Source organism: Harpia harpyja, chromosome 1, assembly GCF_026419915.1.
Source record: "Harpia harpyja isolate bHarHar1 chromosome 1, bHarHar1 primary haplotype, whole genome shotgun sequence".
Classification (NCBI taxonomy): Eukaryota; Metazoa; Chordata; class Aves; order Accipitriformes; family Accipitridae; genus Harpia; species Harpia harpyja.
The window spans coordinates 80,403,775-80,421,306 of NC_068940.1; the positions used below are offsets into that span (position 1 = coordinate 80,403,775).

Genomic DNA, 17,532 nt, shown 5'->3' on the forward strand with positions numbered 1-17,532 from the left:
AGGGCCAGGGGAAGAGCAATTGAAGCCTTATTACCCAGACCTGTAGGATAAACTCAAAACTATCTCACTTATGTAAGTAGAAAATACTGCAAAATAGGTATTATTGTCATTGCTCAGATTTATCATGTGGATCGTAACTAAATTCTGTCAATGGTAATTCTGAATATTTTTCCTTACATTCTACATACTATATCAAAGACAAAATGGCAGTGTTTGTAAATTCTTAGGGAGCAGTCACTAAGCAAAGTATTTCAATAAAGATCTCAAAGGAAAGCGAGAAGTTTTGTCAAACAGAAGAAAAAGTAGTCTGCAACATGATAACATTCTGAAGGCACAGGAAATTTTGTGTCTTCACTGGGGTTCGTAGCATCTCTTCAGGAATGAGGGAATTATTAGAAAAAAAAATGAAACATCAATCGAGAAAGGAAGTATTTAATATCTCATATGAGAAAGGCAAAAAATGTCTTGAACAACCTTTTAAGAAGCTGTTAGGATGCTAAGGTAACTGTTTTATCAGATAACAGGAAATTATTCAGGGCATGTTTTGAAGGCCGCCTGAACATAAAAAAAGCAGCCAAGAAAACTGTACATAGAATCTGTTGCAGTGGATTATAAAACTTTTTTAGGTAACTTGTATTGATGATGATGGTGATGTTGAAGAAACAAGCATTTGTCATCTGTAAAGTATCAGAAACTATAATGAACTAAGAAGGGGTATAAAGTGCAACAAAAGACGTGGTTTGTTATGAAGGAGGATGGTTCAGCGTATTTCAATGTAGAATATTGGCATATTGTTTAAATGGAAAATTTTTATTAAGTTAATGTTTAAGAATTAATACTTTTGTGCTGGTTTTGGCTGGAGTAGAGTTAATTTTCTTCATAGTAGCTGGTATGGGGCTGTGTTTTGGATTTGTGCTGAAAACAGTGTTGATGACACAGAGATGTTTTCGTTATTGCCGAGCTGTGCTTACACAGAGTCAGGGCCTTTTCTGCTCCTCACCCCACCCCACCAGCAAGTGGACTGGGGGTGCAGAAGAAGTTGGGAGGGGACACAGCTGGGACAGCTGACCCCAACTGACCAAGAGATATTCCAGACCATATGATGTCATGCTCAGCATATAAAGCTGGGGGAAGAAGAAGGAAGGGGGGACATTCAGAGTGATGGCCTTTGTCTTCCCAAGTAATTGTTACGCGTGATGGAGCCCTGCTTTCCTGGAGATGGCTGAACACCTGCCTGCTGATGGGAAGTAGCTAATGAATGACTTGTTTTGCTTTGCTTGTGCACACAGCTTTTGCTTTACCTATTAAACTGTCTTTATCTCAGCCCATGAGTTTTCTCACTTTTACCCTTCCAATTCTCTCCCCCATCCCACCAAGGGGGAGTGAGCAAGCAGCTGTGTGGTGCTTAGTTGCCAACTGGGGTAAAACCACAACAATATGTTTTATTTTAAAGGTATTTTAAAATTTTTGATAATCCAACCAAATTATTAGTAATTCTTAAGAAATGTTAATAAATAAAAACACTTTCTTTTTGTCTTTCCTTTTTTTGTATGTAGGGACTGGAACGTCCATTTGGCCCTAAAGGACCTTGGGGACCTCAGGTAAGTGAAACATAAGGTATAGAAATACTCTTCCACAGTTTTCTGAGAGTTCATTATGTATTTCATACACAATCTAATTTTGTTGCTAAATGGTACACATGTGGGGGCAAAAAATAATACATTCTGGTAATGCCAAGAATTTGCTTCACATCTGGCATGGGGCACAGAGCTGTGTTGGTACAGTCAGCTGTTCAGCTGGGCCCTCCGTATGTGCTGTGATATTTTTTTCCTTTCACTGAGGACCTGCCAGTTCATTTTCCCTGCTGCTGGAATTTCTGGTGAGCTACTCAGGTAGCCAAAGTGGCAGCTTCCGCAGTGTCCCAGAATGACTGGTAAAGTAACTCCTCTTTAACAAACAGCCAAAGAGACTGAAACCAATCAAGCAGTCTCAAAAATGCTGTGATTGTTAAATAACTCTATGCTGAATCAGAAAAATCGAAACAGAGTCCCCTTGGTAGCAATTGCCCAACACACTTTTTTTTTCACTAGCTGTTGTCAATGGCAGGTCCCTGATGCTTTCTGTCTCGGCAGTTGATGGAAGGGGTTATAGCAGTCATTGGGTATTTTAACTTCTACAGTCTTTTTGGAGGGGAGACAGGAATCTGTAGAGAGTTGCTTACTGTGACAGGGATCTCATAAACCTTGTCCCATGTTGCTAGTTCTGTATGTCGACAAAGAGAGGACAGAATTTTCCTATTCCACTTCAGTGCAACTGCCTGGACATGAGCATCTCTGGAGTAGATGAAACAGTACAGCAAATACAGAGTATCACAGATTCACAGAATGGTTGAGGTTGGGAAAGAGAGTAGGGAGTTAAGGAGAATTTACTCGGGTCAGAACATGAACCTTTAGTCCTAAATTCCATTCTGCATAGTTTAAAGCAATACTACTCATTTTTCCCTATAGTGGACAGTGTAATTTCTATGATACTATGCAAAATTAATATTTTTAGCAAAACCAAATTTTTGCCGTCTAAGAGAAAACATTTGTTATTCTTGCTAATTATGAAAGAGGATTGTTAAGGATTTGGGAGATTTAAGATCTGCCATGAAAGAGATTAACAAGAGAAACAAAGGAGTCGGCATTTCCTTGCAGAAATTAAGCTGTTACTGCAATGTTCAATTTTTATACTTTAAAATGTTAGCTGGTCTTCCAGGTGAAGTCAAAACTGACTTCTATTAAACTAATTTTTTAAGGTGGAAGCAGGCAATATTGAATTACCTTTTTCTTTTAAGTATGTACTAGTTATTTTGATTATTCTATAATCTCTTTATTTCAAACCTTGCATTAATGCTGCATGATGTTACAGCCTACATTCTGTTTATATTTCTGAGACTTCTTATACCAAACAAAACAACTATGAAAAGTAAAAGCAGATGAATATTCTACTAAAACAGAGGATTGATCCAGTATTTTACTGTAACAGCAAATAGTGGGAATGAATTACTTACTAATGGGCATATAAATCATAGAATTGTAGAATAGTTTGGGTTGGAAGGGACCTTTAAAGGTCATCTAGTCCAACCCCCAATGAATATAGATAAATGAATAAATCAATATGCCATACTATAAATAACATCACGATTTATATTACTGTATTTATAGACAATTACATATTGTTAAGTTCCATTATTTCATAAAGAAAAATAAATGCTTCATAAAAAAGTGATGATTTGGAATACTTCTTCAGTTTTTGAGTTGTAAGAGACTTTTATATAAGATGTTGGTGGTTTTTACATGTCCCTTAGGTATTAACTTAATCAGGTAGAATTTATTATTTAAATGAAAGAGAAAAGCTGTTAAAATAGCTAGTAACATTTTCAGTTAGTGGTCAGCTCAAAACTACAATGCAGAAAAACCAGGTATTAAACAGGTAGGCATGCCTACCCTAACCCATGTACATTTGTTTGTCTTTTCTCTTAAGCAAATTAGCTGATCTCAGACATTTAAAACAGGGAGACATCTGAATTGGAGCATGCTGTTTCTGGCATGCCTGGGTTCTTGGTCAGTTTTTTCCAAACCTGTATGGTTAGGTCATCAGTTCTGCTTTGACAAAGCAAAAATTTGCTTTGCTTATCTTTTTCATTATTGGATTTGTGACTTCTGATGCTTCTGTGTATTGATCTATTTCTGTATGGTTTGTCCTGTTGTCAGACCTGTTGTTTGTTTAACAGAGGAAGGGATGATAAGCATTTTCATGTCATTCACAGGAGATCAGAAATGAGTTTTTTAACTTCGTGTTTGAAAGGTCAGGTGAAAGAGGTACACATTAGTAAGTTTGGTACCACAACCCACACAGTTGCTGAGGACTTGGAATGGGAGTAAGGTACACTTATGAGAACATTTTTGTACTTTGAGTGAAATTTCTGAAATATGGGTTAGTTTCTCAGTGAAATATGGCCTGGTATCAGAGAATCATAGAACATCTGAGGTTGGAAGGCACCTCTGGAGGGGACCTAGTCCAACTCCTGCACAAGTCAGGGTCAGCTAGAGCAGGTTGCTCAGGATCTTGCCCAGTTGGTTTCTGAGTTTCTCCAAGAAAGGAGACTCCACATCCTCTCTGGGCAACCTGTTCCAATATTTGATCACACTCACAGTAATTAAGTTTTCTTCTTAATTTATAAATTACCTGAAAAAAAGAGATCTCCTTGGTCCTCTATGATTAGGATTTCAGAACCTGCTTTTCTGCAAGCCATGCAGATGTGCACGTCTACCTCTTGTCCTTTATTTGTTATTAACTCTCTTTAAAATTGTCTGAAATAGAAATTATAAGCTGAAGTACTAATTGGACAATTTCAGGTTCTCTCTGAATAACTTCCTTCTTCAGATATAAAGGCTGATATGTGGCCTGGAAATATTTAAATATCACATTTTTCATGGTTTCTTTGGCACTATTAGAGTCAGGATCTTAGTTCCTTATTTTAGGTCCTCTCATATTTCTTTCTTTTCTCAGAAAACAAAGGAAATGCATAGTCTTTGGCTTCCTTATTAAATGTTTTCCTACTTTCTCTTTTGAATTACAGTAAATAATTTTTAATGGTCTTTCCAATGTTTTTATAGCTTTGCAAAACTTTTTAAAGAAAACATGATAAACCATCGTTCTTCCATCCTTCCAGTTATCTCCCTGTATTCAGTGCCTGTAGTCTGAAAACATGTGGATCCATCATTTGTGTTAATGTTTGTTGGCTGTTTTTTCTTGTCTCTAAACATACTGGAGAATTTGTATTATCCAAGAAACTACATTTCCTGTGTTATATATTCACAGGGTTCATGAATTTAAACCACAAATGTGGTCTAATGGAACAACAATTAGTTGGCTTAGATTTCATTCTAATATTCCTTCCATTTTAAAAGCATTTTTCCTCATAAAACCAGCATTTTTTCCTTAATAATAGTCGTCTTTAGGAACTCAGCAGTTGTTTTGATAAATAAAGTAGGCCAAAATGTGTGGAAAAACTAAGAGTGATTCAAATAGAGTAGTCTATCGTATATCAAAGGCAAAATTGGCAGCCTGTATTTTCATGCTTATCTGTTTCATTTTTCATCATTGCACTTCCTTTGCTACTGTTAAAGTGGGACATAGTGACTTTTTACATCTGTTTCCAATAATCACCTACTGGTTCTTTTTATAACAAAGATGAACTTCAGTTTGTGTGTTCCTAACATTTTTCCGTACGGAAGTGTGGGACATGAGTTTAGTTAATACTTGCAATAATCACATCATCTAACTTACTTTGATTTTAAGAGGAAGTTCTTTAGGTACTAGGGAATCAGCAGCTTAAATATCTGACAACTTATGCATTTCTTGAGTCTTATTGAGGGTCCAAATACACTACTGACATATACACAAACTACGGAAGAGGCGTTTCCTGTGTCTCTGGCACAAGAGAGATTCAGAGAAATTTAAAAATGAAAAATTGTATTTTGAACCAGTAAATGCCATTACTCTAGTGACGGGTACCAAGCAAATTTAATGGAAACGCAAGAGCTATTTGGTGTTTAAGAATGCAGAAGAATTTCGCCTTTTTAGAGACCACTGTATCACAGTTACTAGATCACATGAACTACATGTTGGGACATACATACACATTTTATAATTGATCATTCTACCATACTAAGAAATTATATTTCCTCTGTTGATCTCAAAATAAATGCTGGAACAGTATTTGGTTAGTGATGCTGTGGGTTTCTGAAAAGTTTCTGAGCCTTTTAAACTCTTGGATCTTTGCTTCTGTTTTCCACACTGTGATTTTCCACTTCTGGTTTTCCTGTGGTTATCTCTACATTTGCACCTTTGTCCAACAGTAGCATATTTATTTATAAATAATGCATAATATTTGTTTAGTTTTGAGGTTGTATGTAGATGATTATTAATCTCTTCATCACTATTGCATAATAGCTGCTTTTTATATTTCCCTGTTCCTTGTAATTGATATGGCTAAATAAACTTACATATAAAAAGAAATAAATAACTCAGGATCTAATTCAGCTTGACTTTTGGCAAGTCTCATTTTAATCATACATTTTCTGGCCTCTCAGACATTGCTTACACTTCTGATCAGTCCCTTTTATATTCCTTGTAAGATCTGCTTAATTCTGATACCATATATGTGAGAATTGCTTTCATGCAGTTGTATCTCAAACTATTTTCAGCACTTTCTCCTCATGGATGAGGTATAAATTTACATTTTTTTGTAACTCTGCAGAATATTCCAAGTTTGTTCTATGTACAAGTCTATGAGTTCTTTAAGAATTTTTAATCATGTAGGGACTTTGTACAGTGGAAGCTCCATTTTGAGCTTCTTTTCTTCGTTAAAGATCTCTTAAAATTCATAAGAGATCAAAGTATACCAAGGTTAGTTAATGGTTTTTGATATATTAATTGGAAATGTTTTTTTCCCTATGACTTTGTTATGCTTTTCTGTATTTGATTCCTAGAAGTCTGGCTTTTCTTTTAGTTTATGTCCACCTCTGAGATTTATTGTATTTGTGTCATGTCTGGCCAAGGGGGACTAGCTAAACTAGCCAAATCCTTTCAAGAATACTGAAGGAGAACACCAAGATACTAGTGGAGTTTTGCACATTGCAACGTGATGTAAACTTTGACTTTTTAAAGACACGGCAATTTCTAATTAAGTTATGTAAGTCTACTGCTGCTCTTCCCTTTACAGAAACAGGAAAAAGTATGTAGTCTGACATTGCTGTCATTGACATTACTTCTGTTTTAGATTATGATTACTTAAACTTGCAAAAGTTGTTGCTTGATGGAGCCTAGCAGACTGTTTCAGATGTGCTGTTGCAGTCCTCCATGTCATGATGCATACCCGATAGTACTGGTTTATCTGATTTTAGGTAAGAGAAAGTATTAATTAGATATGGAGTTTGAAGCTGGGGTTCAAACTTCTCTCAGTCTATGTAAAATGTGTGTCCTTTTAAAAGTATGCCAAATTATACAGATTCAGCAATGAGATTGCAAAATTTGTAGGTACAGATTGCAAGACTATTTCCACTAGGTTTTAGTATTTCTACTGAAAATTCTTTCATTTGTACAGATCATACTTTCATTCTTTGTATATGTTGTGACTGTCACTTAATTTTGTATGATTTCATAATAAAATCCTAATGCAAGTTACTGTATGCAAGTGCCATATATTTTCAGGGTGAGAAAGGTTCTAAGGGTCCAGTGGGTCCAGCTGGCCCACCAGGTCTTTCACCTTGGGCATTCATTGACTGAGGCATTCAAAATAATAAGCCTTTTGAGTAAGGAAGGTGACTGGTTTTAGACAGCAGAGCATCCTATGCCACTGCATAGGGTTGGGTAAGTTTGAAAGAACCTCTCAACTTCACTTGTTCCATTAGTATCAGTTGTTGTTGCTGTCCTTGTTATTCACTGAGAAGCATAGAAATGTGAGCAAGCGGAATTGAAATAAAGACAGCAAGACTTTCACAGACACAGTACTTCCTTTTGAAGGTAATGACTTCATTTTATTAACTGAAAAACTAATCTATGAAAGTTTTGAAATTAACCTCCTACCTTATCTTTTTAGGGTATCCAGGGTCCTTAAGGAATACCTGAACCAAAGGGATCCCAAGGTTTGGGTGTTCAAGGTTCAAAGGTAACCTGTGAACAAAAAGCATGATTTTAAAACAGTAGAGCAAAGGATACATGTGACTGAGGACAAGCCTTTTTATACATTTAGAGCTCCTGTTCTTCTAGGGAAACTCATGAAAAAAAAGGTAACTCTTCAGTTTGGATCGCTATCAGTAGCTGTTACGGAGAGAACGCTTTTTGAACTATATCATACATTATGATAAGCAACCTTAGTCACCAGGTGCTTACAAAAATAAATTGAAGTGTAGAGGCTTTACAAAGGGTTATTTAAAGGATTTGAAAATGAAATACGCTGTATTCTAACCACATTCCTCATTGCTGAGCCTGACGAAAGCACTTTTTCAAACTGATAATTTTTTGTAGCCACAAAGTAGCTACACTACAGATGATATGATCACCACACATAAAAACTTTGGTCATCTTTGCTTTAAGGTGTCAGTGAAGTCAAACATTTTACAAAAATTATTCTAAATTCAAATTTTTGTTGATTTTTTTGTTTGTTCGGTTTGGTTAGGTTGGTTTGGGGGTTCTGGGGGGGGACAACAAGGTGAGCCTGGTTCAAAAGGGGATTGTAGAACTTCAGGAACTGGACTGCCAGGAATTAAAGCAAGTCTGTTTTGGAATGGTTACTGTTTTAATCCTTGCTCTCTTTTCTTACAATTGTAAGTAATAATTTACCTTAAGACTAATGCAGGACGTTTCTAAGGCCAGTATTACATGTGTTCCTAAGTGACACAAGACTGTCATTTGAATTCTCTGACAACCTGGAACTGTACTTACTTCAGCAGATCATACTACCTTGCTGATACATTCACTGATCACTTTCAGCTTTCACTGACTTTGTAGTGCTCAGAAGATCCATGTGTCAGGTACTGGAGCCCCCAGTCTGGGTATCTAAAAGACAGGAATGTGTGAAATGAGTATTTAGTTTCTCAGGATCACATAGGAACTAAGGAGTAAAACCAGTTCTTCCAGGAGATATCCTCCCTCCTTGAAGCATTGTATCTTAGTCTTTTAATATCTTAGTCTTTAGCTTCCACCTTCTATTACAAGGGGACAAATGTTTTGCCCAGAAAGTAGCCTCATTTACTAGCTGTGTCCTGATTAAATGCTGAATGAGTTACCTACTATGAAATACTATCATTATGCATTCTCATATAGACACACCAGAGGGCAGGACTTAGGTAGCATAAATATCTTTATAGCTTACATAAATTGAATTCAGCAACTAAATGATCCTTTTGATACATTTATTGCAATCTGATTTTTAAAAGGCATATAATCATGGCTTACTTACATAGCATATGAATAAAAATGGCACTGAATTAAGAGATATCTAGTATTTGGAACAGGGGTTTTTAAAAACTGTTTAAAATACATACTTCAAATTGCATCCATTAGCTATGTCTCCTAGCCAGAAAAAATAATCTACTATTCTTTATAGTAACTATTGTCATTCTTATTGAGGGAAGAGCATACTGGGGGGAAAAAAAAAAGTAAATTTAGGGCAGTCAGTTTTGGTTAATATCCTCGACCAAACTAATCCCCATTGTAAGTCCTTTGATATATTATATTCATGTACTATAGAATAGTCATCTTGTTTCATACTTTCATAGATCTGTATCCCATTTGCATTTGGTTGTGGCTTTCCAAGTTACAAAATCATAATTTACTTTGTCTGTCTTCATATAGAAGCTACGTCTTATCTTTGTCAGCTCTGTATGTTTAATTTTATTTCTTCTTTACCGTTTTTGAGCTGCAGTGATGAGAATAGCAGGAAGTATTCAAGGAATATAGGTATCGTACCAGAAAAGAAAGCTGATACATGATATTTTCCAATAGAAGAGGTGAGTTAGCATGAATGCAGGAACTAAAGGCTTTTTAACTCGAAATTCAGTAGCAACATAACATGAGTTTTACAGATGAAACTTTGTATTGCAGACCAGAGCTTTAGTACGGTCATGTAATGAGTGCATTTAGACAGATTCAGTAGTCCTGGGAGCTGGATGTACTGAGCGTCTGGTTGAGAGCATGTGGTTCAGAGCAGCCATTGAAACACTGCTGTACTAAACAGCTTAGCAAGAAGTATTAGTAGTGTTAAAAACAATGCTGTAAATCTGGAGGCATTACTTCCATCAGATTTGATTTCTAAGTGAATATAAAGCTATGCAACTATGTACTGGCAAGACTAGCAAAAAAATAAAGCTCTGAATTGTAAATCTACAATGCTATGACAGAACCGTCAAGATCCTTATTGTACTTCCAAAGCACAGTAAGTAGTGAAGAGCAGCTTAGGCTGTTTCCAGAGACCAGTTACACACAACATGTAACAGAGCTACAGATTTTCTAGCCAAAGAAATACAACCAAACTTGACCCCATTGCTGTCTGAATACTGGATGTTTTTGAGATCTACCAGGTTATACGTGTATTTGACCAGTCAAATTGTTATGTCTAAAAATCATAAATGTTAACATTTTCTGATCTCTGCCAGATGAGAGTCATGTTTGCAGGTCCAAAAAAAGTGAGAAACCTTTGAACACAGCTGGAAATCCATTCACTCAATTCTGGTTTGGTATATAGTGGAGATAAACCTTGACAATTGCTGGAAAGAGCATTCTTCTGTAGCTGACGATCTGTTTATGGATGGATAGGCTGTTTACAAGTCTTGATCTAAACATGCATAAAGGTGAGAAAAAGTATGTAAACAGTATGAGTGATCCATGTGACTAATTTGTCACTAATGAAATGCTTAATCGTCACCATTGTGTCTGATCCAACAGATGCTGGATGCTGCCAGTAATTACCATTTTTATATAGCATTAACAGATATTTAGTGTCAAAGATTGTATTCCATTGAAACTCTTTAGTCTCAGTTTGTATAATGAAGGCAACATTTATTTAATGAAGAAAATTAACCTCAATGGAGGCAACACATGCTCATCCATCATCTGACAGAAGATTATGTAGAGGTGTTTAGGAAGGGGGCCTTTCAGGAGCAGGCTGCAGCTACTGGGACAGCTAATCCTTTCTCGGTTGCACTGGGGAAAGATTGTGAGCGGTGGTGGCATATATGATTTTTTTCTTGTAGCAGCATGTTCCTCCAGTACATTTCATGTTAACAGAGCATGCAGAGACTGACAATTCTGTGTAGGAATGGTACTGTGTACAATCATATGGCAGATGGATAGCTCTCCCATGCAACCTGTCATGGTTTAACCCCAGCCAGTAATTAAGCACCACACAGCCGCTTGCTCACTACCCCCACCCTCGGCAGGATGTGGAGAAGAGAATTGGAAGGGTAAAAGTGAGAAAACTTGTGGGTTGAGATAAGAGCAGTTTAATAATTGAAATAAAATAATAACAATAATAATAGTAGTAGTAGTAGTAGTAATATGTTGTAACAAAAAGGAAGATAACAAAGAGAGAGAAATAAAACCCCAGAAAGACAAGTGATGCAAATGAAAACAATTGCACACCACCAACTGGCTGATGCCCAGCTAGTCCCAGAGAAGCGGTCCCCCGGCCAACCTTCCCCCTAGTTTTATTGCTGAGCATGATGTCGTATGGTATGGGATATCCTTTTGGTCAGTTGGGTTCAGCTGTCCCAGGTGTGGCCCCTCCCAACTTCTTGTGCACCCCTAGCCTCCTTGCTGGTGGGGTGGAGTGAGAAGCAGAAAAGGCCTTGACTTTGTGTAAGCACTGCTCAGCAATAATGAAAACATCTCTGTGTTATCAATCAACACTGTTTTCAGCAGAAATCCAAAACATAGACCCATACCAGCTACTATGAAGAAAATTAACTCTACCCCAGCCAAAACCAGGACACAACCAGATTAGCAGTATCTCCATCTTTGCTAAGAGCTAAGACCTTACTGAGTTACTTACTATGTAGATCTCACCCGTTAAATAAGTTAGTTTCATATGCTGTCATACTCGTAGCTCACAGCACACATGACTAGATTATGGGTGTTTGCAAAGGTGTGATTTCTAGCTGAATGTCTTTTTAAAAAGGGATCTGCCCTTGGAGAAGCAGAAAGCACTTAAGGAAGTGTTTGGTCTAGAAATAGGGGAGACTTTGCTCCCGGGCTGGATGAAGGGTGCTTCTACTAACCTGAATAAAGGCAAAGACTTTTTTATGCTCACTGATCAGTGATGCCCTATTCTTTTTCCCCCTATTCTTTCCCCTTCACCAAAAAATTAATGAAAACAGCAGGAAATGTGCTTAAAACTTAAACTTACTTAAAAGCTCAATATACTCTGCTTACTTAAAAGCTCCTAGTTAGCATATTCCATTGCTGTTATTTAAACACCAAATGAAAAGCAAAGCAGGCATGGTTTCTGTACGGTTTTCTACAAGGGAACTGAAAAGAGGCAGGGAAATGTGATTATCTACACCATTTTATCATGGCAATGGTTTGTGAAACACCACTTGCTTCGGTGTCTGTGGCCAGGGAGATCAAACATTGCAATAACTGTCTGATTTAGGAGAAACTCTATCCTGATAGAGTTAAAAACCCCAAGTTAGCTCAAAATGGGTGTATGTGTTGATTGCCAACATATTGTTTCCCTCAGATCCAGCTGTGTGTGCATACTTTGTCCAGAAACTGCTTGACCTTGTAACTTTCTGTGTTTTAAAGAATCATTCTGTCAAATATTAACTAAAAACAGGATGTCGAGAGAAGATATATGTGGCAAGATAAGGAGAATTGTATAGAAGTAAAAAGTTACTGGGTTGTCCTGTCAACACCCTTGAAAAGTATAAATACTGTACGTTTTATACATTGAGAGGAGCACTTGTGGCGGAGATATCCCCAGTGCTGCCCAGCGCTGCAATAAAGAATGCCTGCTTAATAATAACAACGAATCTCTGTTATTATTGAGTATTGAGTTACGATTTTGTATCAGTTTTGGTGACCCAGATGGGGCAGTCTCTGTTCGGCTGCAGGAAACACGGAGTCGGGGACTCCCTTAGCCAGCCCCAGAATAATTTCTGGAGGGACTCACTGATTCGGAGATCTACTGCAGGGACAGACACGGACCACTGGTAAGAAAGGCCTTCTTTTCAGATTTGGGGACCATTCATTTGGGCTATACATAAGTCACAACTCATGAGAGTTCCGCTGGTAGCATTTGTCTGTTTGGTTCTGAATAATTTGAGCTATATGTAAGTCGCAACTCGTGAGAGTTCTGCTGGTAGCATTTGTTTGGTTGGTTCTGAATATTATGCGTACTAGTGCACTTGTGTGCTTTGGTTTTTAAGCAATTGCTTTTGATTTTGAATGATTGAATTCACTGTTCTGGCTATTGTTTTGGGAATTATGGTAATTGTTGTTATCGTAATTTGTTGGGTATTTAAGTGCCCTTGTATTTGTTAAAATGGGAAATCAGCCAGGAGGCATTTTGAAAAAGAGCTCCCTTGGGTGTGTATTACAGCATTGGAAAGATCTTGGAGGAACTCTGCGGGGCAATGTAAATAAGAGAACTTTGATAAAATACTGTAACCAGTGGTGGCCACTCTATAAACTGGATTATGGTGAAAAGTGGCCTTTGAATGCAACTTTGAATTACAATACTCTTTTACAATTAATGTTATTTTTAAGGCAAGGAGGAAAATGGGATGAAGTAATATATGCAGATATGTTTTTCACTCTTCGAAACCATCCTGAATAGCAAAAGGACTGCGGAATCAATCTGGCCCTGTCAGATCCATTGGTATTAGCATTAGAAAAGGATCAGAAAAAAAATCAGAGAATGAAAAGATGCTGTTTGGCATGCAGTATAGGACAACGGTATCTCAAATTAGAAAACAGGGAGGAAACAATGGAGGGCTTAATACCCTCTAGAGATAGGATTGGAGATGCGGGAGAGAATGAGAATGTTGCTGAAGGCACAAGTTGGGGAGAAGGGGCAGAAGGGTTTAGCCCTGTTACAGGACGGACTAAGACACGGGCTGGACCAGTAATCCAGGCCCCTTTAAGACAGGCTATGGAAAATCAAGGACCAGTCAAGATAAAGGTCCCCTTCACCATGGCTGATCTTGAGAATTGAAGAACAAGTGCGGGAAGTTATAGGGATGATCCTGAAAAGGTTGCAAAGGCTTTTGAGATAATGGTTAAGACACAAGATTCAGACTGGGGGGATGTAGATACAATGTTAGAGATGGTGTTTAACAACTCTGAAAAACAACTGATTTTGAAATCAGCAAGATCTCAGGTAGAAGCCCTAATAACTGCTGGAACTCTCCAGGGATGGTTAGATCATCGTATTCCCTTGATGAATCCTAGGTGGAATCCAAATGAAGATGGGCCCAGAGCTATGTTGAAACAATATTGAAAATGAATACTGTATGGAATCAAGAATGCCATCCCCAAATCTGTGAATTGGTCTAAATTGTATGAAATTAAGCAAGATAGGAAGGAGTCCCCTACGAACTTCTTGAATCGATTAAAGGAAAATATGCAAAAGCATACCACTGTGAATCCTGAATCTAATGAAGGGAGAGGTCAATTGATTTATCTGTTCCTGGGGCAATCAGCTGATGATATTAGGCAAAAGCTACAGAAACTACAGGGAGCCAGAGATATGGAAAAGATGTTGGAGGTAGCCTGGCTGGTATATCGAAATCATGATTCCTGGAGGGAACGATCAATAAGAAGAGCAATTGCCCCTGCTACGATAGCCGCAGTACAGGCTAATGGGAATCCAGGTAATATGAAAAACACAGAACAAAGGCGTTCAGTTGGGAGACCAGGAGGTAGAAATGAAATAAGAAACCCACCACCTCCTAGAAATGTAGCCCTAGCAGAGGATCAGTGTGCTTATTGTCAGGAATGTTGGCATTAGAAACAAGATTGCCCTAAGTTAAGGAAGGGTGCTGGTACCCCACTTACAATTGCAAATGTGGAGAATCAATGACAGGGACCAAGGGATTCTCCCCAAGCAGAACCCTTGGTAGAAGTTCACCTGGGGAAGGAAGGGCCAACTTTGGAATTTCTGATTCATACTGGAGCTGCAATCTCAGTTTTAAATCAAGCCCTATATCCTATTAGTGGTCAAACAACTGATGTAGTGGGAGCTACAGGACAGCCAGAAACTGCTCACTTCTTGAAACCCTTGACTTATAAAATTGGGAAAAGTATGAGTATCCACCAATTTCTCTACCTACCAGATGCTCCGAGGCCATTATTAGGTGGGGATTTATTGGAACAGTTAAATGCAGAAATTAAATTTGATGGGAATATTGAATTTAGGGTACCAGAAGAAAAACATGTAAAAATTCTGCGTCTAGCATTAACTGTACCTGAGGTACCAAAAGAGGAAATAATGGAAGAAATAATAAATCAGATAATACCATGGGTATGGGCTTCAGGAATACCAGGCAAAGCTAAAAATGCTGAACCTGTAACAATAAAACCAAAAGAAGGGACAGCTCCAGTGAGAGTTAAACAATATCCATTGAAATTAGAAGACAGAAAAGGGATTAAAAGCATAATTAAGAATTTAATTAATTATGGATTATTAATAGAATACTCATCTGAATACAACACCCCTATATTGCCGATAAAGAAGCTGGATGGTAAAACCTCTAAGTTAGTTCAAGATCTAAGAACAATAAGCCAAGTAGTAGAGGAACTGCATCCAGTAGTGGCAAATCCCTGTACTTTGTTAACCAACCTGAGAGAGAATCTTGAATGGTTTACTGTATTAGACCTTAAAGATGCCTTTTTCTGCCTTCCCCTTACACCTGAGAGTCAGAAATTACTTCCCTTTGAATGGGAAAACCCCGATACAGGGAGAAAAATTAAATTAACATGGACTGTGTTGCCACAAGGATTCAATAACAGCCCCACAATATTTAGAAATCAATTAGCAAAAGACTTGGAAATGTGGATGAGACCAGAAGGAAAAAGGAATTCTGTTACAATATGTAGATGATATCCTGATTGCGACTGAAGACCAAGAGGTATATAAAAATTGGACTGTGATTTTACTGAATTTTCTGGGGACCAACAGGTATCAAGTCTCGTTGCAGAAAGCCCCCATTTTGAAGAAAGAAGTGGTCTATCTAGGATTTAAAATATCACAAGGACAACAATGACTGGGCAATGAAAGAAAAGAGGCTATATGCCAGATGCCAGCACCTAAGACAATAAAATAATTACGAACCTTTTTGGGAATGGCAGGGTGGTGTCGATTAGGGATACTGAATTATGGACTATTAGTAAAACCATTATACCAGCTCATAAAAGAAAATAAATATTTGAAATGGACAGATAAGGCCTGAAACACATTTAAAGAGCTGAAATTGGAACTAATGAGAGCACCTGCTTTAGGACTGCCTGATTTGATGAATCCCTTTTGACTCTACTGTTATGAATGACAAGGAGTGGCATTGGGGGTTTTGGCTCAGAAATTAGGACCCCACAAGAGGGCAGTGGCCTACTTCTCTAAGCAATTAGATGAAGTAAGCAAAGGGTGGCCGGGATGCATCCGAGCTATTGCTGCTACAGTACTTCTTATACAGGAAGCACAGAAATTTACCTTAGGACAGAGATTAACTGTTTATACAACACATGCCGTAGCAACGGTCTTGGAACAAAAGGGAGAGCATTGGTTGTCACCCTCACAGTTCTTGAAATATCAGGCTACCCTTACAGAGCAAGACAATGTTGATATAGTGACAACAAGTATCAATAACCCTACATCCTTTTTAAGTAAGAAACAGAACTTTGAACCAACAACTTATGACAACATACAAACCATTAAGACAGTGTATGCCAGTCAAATAGACTTAAAGGAAGAACCTCTTGAAGAGGTAAATATGAACTTATACACAGACAGAAGCAGTTTTGTGGAGAATGGAAAGAAACTGGCTGGATATTCAGTCACAATAGAAAAAGAGAAAATTGAAGCTAAGCAGCTTCCCAAAGATACCTTGGCACAGCAAGCTGAAATCATAGCCCTGACCAGAGCATTAGAATTGGAAAAAGGGAAAAAGGTGAACGTATGGAGAGACTCTAAGTATGCCTTCAGGGTGGTCCATGCCCGTTGAGCAATTTGGAAAGAAAGAGGACTTTTAAATGGACAAGGGAAAAACATCAAGCATGCAGAAGTGATACTAAAACTGTTGGACACAGTACAGTTACCTTCAACAGTCGCAGTTTGCACTGCAGAGGACATCAGCGAAATAATTCTGCCCAAGAACAAGGTAATCGACTCGCAGATCAGGAAGCGAGAAGGGTGGCTGAAACAAGTATAACCTTGAGTCTAATCCCAGAAAAGAAATTGCCACTACCTGAACAGGCAAAATACGATGAAAAGGATTTGAGATTAATAGAGAAATAAAAGATGAAAATTTACATCAAGGGATGGGCAATTTTAACAGACAAAAGAATAGTGGTGCCATTTAATACATTATGGCATTTGATAAGGATAGAACATAATAAAACACATTGAGGAACTAGAACATTATATGCATTCTTGTCCAGGCAAATAGTTGCTAGGAATTTGATGCAGACTATAAAATCAGTAGCAGAAAGATATAAAATATGCTTGAAAATTAACCCAAAAACTGAGAATAAAATAACATATGGAAGCAGAGAGAAAGGGAATATGCCAGGACAAATGTGGCAGATAGATTTTTTCAGAGCTACCTAGAAAAGGGGGGTACCGGTACCTTTTAGTGTTAACTGACACCTTTTCGGGTTGGCCTGAAGCCTTTCTTTGTAAAACAAATAAAACTCGTGAAGTAACCAAGGTATTACTAAATGAAATAATCCCAAGATTTAGAACTCCAAATATAATATCATCAGATTGAG

The 17,532-nt window shown here is 37.7% G+C and overlaps 1 protein-coding gene across 1 annotated transcript in view; it reads left to right on the plus strand.

Moving 5' to 3' along the window:
• Positions 1-1,064: 1,064 nt before the first annotated feature.
• The window catches only part of COL28A1 (collagen type XXVIII alpha 1 chain), a 95,024-nt gene continuing 78,556 nt past the window's right edge, over positions 1,065-17,532 (plus strand). Inside the window, exon 1 of the mRNA XM_052801549.1 lies at positions 1,065-1,601. The gene's annotated coding sequence lies outside the window, so the exon portion shown is untranslated. The remainder of the gene's footprint in view (positions 1,602-17,532) is intronic.